Source organism: Corvus hawaiiensis, chromosome 3, assembly GCF_020740725.1.
Source record: "Corvus hawaiiensis isolate bCorHaw1 chromosome 3, bCorHaw1.pri.cur, whole genome shotgun sequence".
Lineage (NCBI taxonomy): Eukaryota > Metazoa > Chordata > Aves > Passeriformes > Corvidae > Corvus > Corvus hawaiiensis.
Window position 1 is genome coordinate 100,892,031 of NC_063215.1, and position 4,080 is coordinate 100,896,110.

Genomic DNA, 4,080 nt, shown 5'->3' on the forward strand with positions numbered 1-4,080 from the left:
ACTCACGATAATGCGCCTTTGTGCCTTTCCTTCTTCCTGTTCTTCCCCCTCTTGAAAAAAGTATGAATTCCGATTTATCATCACTTCATGAAGGAAAGTGCAATTATGTTTTGCTTCCATGTGATCTCATAATGGTCTGGGGATTGAAAACCCTGTTTCATTTCACATTTAAGAAGTCCAGTGTGTCCTTATGGCTAAAGGGGGATAAGAAATCAAGAAGATGGGGACTGCTTAAAAGGAAATGTTTGAGGAGAGGTTTTGGATAAGGAAGAAAATACTGAGTCTCTGTCAATATAAAGATTAGACTGGGGCTGTGTTGTCAGTAAGCATGATTTAAACATGGTTAATTTAATTTGAAAAAGGCTGAAAGAGACAGGCAGGTATGGCCTCAGAATATACAACCGGCTGTCTTGAATTCAGTGAAAATGCAGTCTACAAGACGGGATGTGAAAATTGAGGCATTTGCAAGACTTGGGAAATATAAGAGGGGAGATTTATTACCAGGAACTACAAATCAAAGTAATTTCTAATTCATCCACAGCTGGCTAGCACAGCACCTCTTATTTCTGATAATACGTGCTTTCATTTAATGGACAATGTGAGTATTTAGCTTTCAGGTTTTCAAGACACTTCATTAACAGCAATGAAGGTAAAATTGAGTAAAAAAATCACCTAATTTGTTGTTTTTCATTTGGTTGGCAAAAAGACAAACAAAGCACTACTCCTGCTTGGAATGACAAGAAGCTTCCTTCTTTCTCTGTATTGTTGATAATTAAGGGAATAAATGTTCTGAGGGTTATCATGATTCTGTGTATGTTACTGTGATTGGGGTTTGAAAATACTTTGACTTCTAAAGAAGTTTTCAAGTAAAGGGGGTTTTTTGGTTTTGTGGTTCTTTTTTTCCTTAAGATGGGAAGAAGTTGCACATCTTATTTTGTGTGGAAGCTGCTGGGGTTTTTTTGTTTGTTTTGGGTTTTTCATTTGTTTGTTTGCTTAAGTTTTTTTTACGGTTAAAAGCCTGGTGAAATTGAAAACGTTCCCCATCTATTGGTGAATCATTATCAGGTACAGAATATTCTGCCTCTGACATGACCAGTTGCCACCAACAAAAATAGATTTAGGGGCTATATAGTTTCCAGTTGAATGGCAGTTTGTCACTCCACAAAGGGTTTTGATCCCCTTCAAGAGGGGATCTTCCTGGATCTTCCTTTAAGGTACTTCTAAGTTGTTGCTTAGATGACAAAATGTGTTGCTGTGTGGTGAGACCGTGGTTGCTGCTGAAAGTCCAAGTGATATTTGTGTTTCAGAAGGATCAGGGCAATACCTATTCACATCTTTGAGGACTGGGGACACCAGATGCATAAGTGGATTAGGAAATTCCATCTTTGACACAGAGGAATCTCATTGCTGGACCTTGTAACTGTTGTCTTTGCCATCTAAATTAAATGTTACAAGCTGCCAGCTACCAAAGATGGCCATCAATTGTCATTGCTATTAATATGTGATTTGTGCAGACAGAAGTCATTATAATGATTCAAAGCTCTAATCATCATGACAATGGAGCCTAATTGCTAGGCTCCTTAAAAACTTTGAGACAAAAATCTATGCTAATACCATCTGAAAGCTGGCAGCAATTTATTATTTCTCTTTTGATCAAACTTATTTTTTGCAGGGGGTAAAAAAGGTGTTTTAATTATGTACTTGAAAAATAATCTCAGTATTATAGATTCAGGTAGACAATAGGGACATTAACTTTATTACTTTTCCCCTTTATTAAATAAAGACCACATGCAATCTAATAGGTGAACACGCTTTTATTAAAAATAGGTAATAAAGCTCTTGGAAGAATTTAATTAAATTCATTTTGTTTTTTTTTTTTTTTTTCCTTAAGGCTATTAAAATATAAAGTGGAAAAAAATCTGCAAATATTCTAAATTTTAATGATCTGCTTTCAGTGCTGATCTCAGTTCTTGGAATGCTCTGAAGATGTGTATCCTGCACATCTGTTTCTGTACAAGAAGTATCTCTTATGGAGAGGCAGTCAACTGTTACATTTCCTCTCAGGGCAAAAGCTCCAGTGTAAGGGTGGCATCTCACATTAGCCCATCACCGGCCCTACAAGTATTCATCTGGATAATGGGAGCACTCTGGCACATCAAGGCCCTTTCTTAGCACACTTTCCTTTTTATAGTTTGCTTTCTATGCATGCATTAGAACAGAAAAACTCCCCAGCAATGCCTTGTCCAGCCCATGAAGGCAGTCTTCTTTATTACGGGACAGTAAGTCAGTTTGAGCAGAAGAACCAGTGCTTTTAACACCTTTTTTGTGTTAGCTATACAGCACTCTGAAATTGCTGCTGGTTTCCTTGCAAATATCACTTAACACTTTTCTTGAATAGCACCAGGATCTTGGCTCTGCTTGTTATGTATGATGCTGTGAGCTGCTGGCTGTCATTTAGTAAAGCACTTATGCCTTGAATAGCACATGAATTTCTAGGTAATCCACACCCATGATGATTTCTTTCTTTCTCTCCCTCCCCTGTTTTTTTTTTTTTTTTCCTCCTAGGTTTTCTGGTTTGGTTTGGTTTGGTTTTTTTTTGTTTTTTTGCTACCACGGGCCTTCTCTGAGGGCATGTGCAACCTTTGGAAAAAGAGGTCCTTCCCTACATTTGTCAGCTGTGACTTAGGCTTTGATCTGTACCATTTATTCTCTTTCATGCAGCTTTTCTGAGTGTGTTCAGATCTCCCAGGATTTTATTTTTAGCTCCCTGTTTCCTGCAGCCCAAAGAGTGTAAGCAGGTAAATATTTCCCTACCTCATGGAAATGATCTCTTCCTCATTTGTTTACTTGAGATTTGCATCTCTAGTAAGCAGCTGACTTCAACTCTGCCAGGTAAGCTGACACACACACAGTTCCTTGGTTTCTGCAAGGTTTCATAAACACTATTAAGAATTTCTCAAGTTTTTTACAGGTATTGCCAGTAACACTGATCCAAATTACTTTGCTGTGTGTTTGATAGAAACAGCATTTTAAAAAACAGAGGCAATTGTCTGCAGCAGACAGTAGCCTCTCTGCTGGGCTTAATAAGCAAAGTTATGTTGGTCTGGGGGACTTTTTCAGAAAACGTAATTGACAAAGACAGCTTGGTTATGAGATGCTTCGTGTATACATCAGTTTAAAAGCTTGTCACCTACTTGATGCATTAATTCAAGTCCTCTGTGCGAGCCAAAGTTCCTATTCTAGGCAGAGCATATGGTCTGTCACTTAGCACATGACATGTTTTTAGATCACTGTGAGTGCGAAGGTGCTGGCCCTGAATGTGAATGCACAGGCTTGCCCTGCAAAAGCTGGCACCAATTTATTGCTCATTCAAATAGTTCTGCTGTATTGTTGGGCCCCTTTATGGTTTAAATATGAGGAAAGATGTTCAGGGTTTAGCCCACAGTTCTCCTTTACTATCCTTTAAATGTTCCCTGTGAGAAATGTCATCCATTCCTCCACCAGCTGAAATCATATTCATAGGAGCATAAATGTATACAGTTGTATTTCTCTGTAATAGTCATGTTGACAAGTCTCATAACTTCATAGACAATTCACTTGTCTTACTGCTACTGAACTTGATTTTACAAAGATTAATTCATCAGGGTTAACTAGACTTTGGCCAGATAAACTGAAATAAAAATCCAAACTGCAATCAAGTTCTAGGGAAACAGCTATTCATCCAAACTTTTGATCAACAGCTGTGAGTAACAGCAGAGAAGTAGAATTTGGGATCAAGGTCATACATGTAGGAATGATTTACTCTTCAGTACATCAAAATAAGGTTCAAAGCCCACTCATCAGTTATGCAAAAAAATAAAAATAGTAATAGCTGGATACTTGTACTCTTAAATTTGATGCAGTTGCCCAAGTATAGGCACATTAGATTAAATGTCTTTGTATAAAATTAGGTAGGCTACAGACCTAATGGGAAAAACTAAAATCTGTGAATATCTTGCTATGCACGTTTTACCATTAGTTATTCACTTTATTTTTTTTCCAGTGGTTGTCACCATTCACATGGGAAGCAGAAAAGGTACT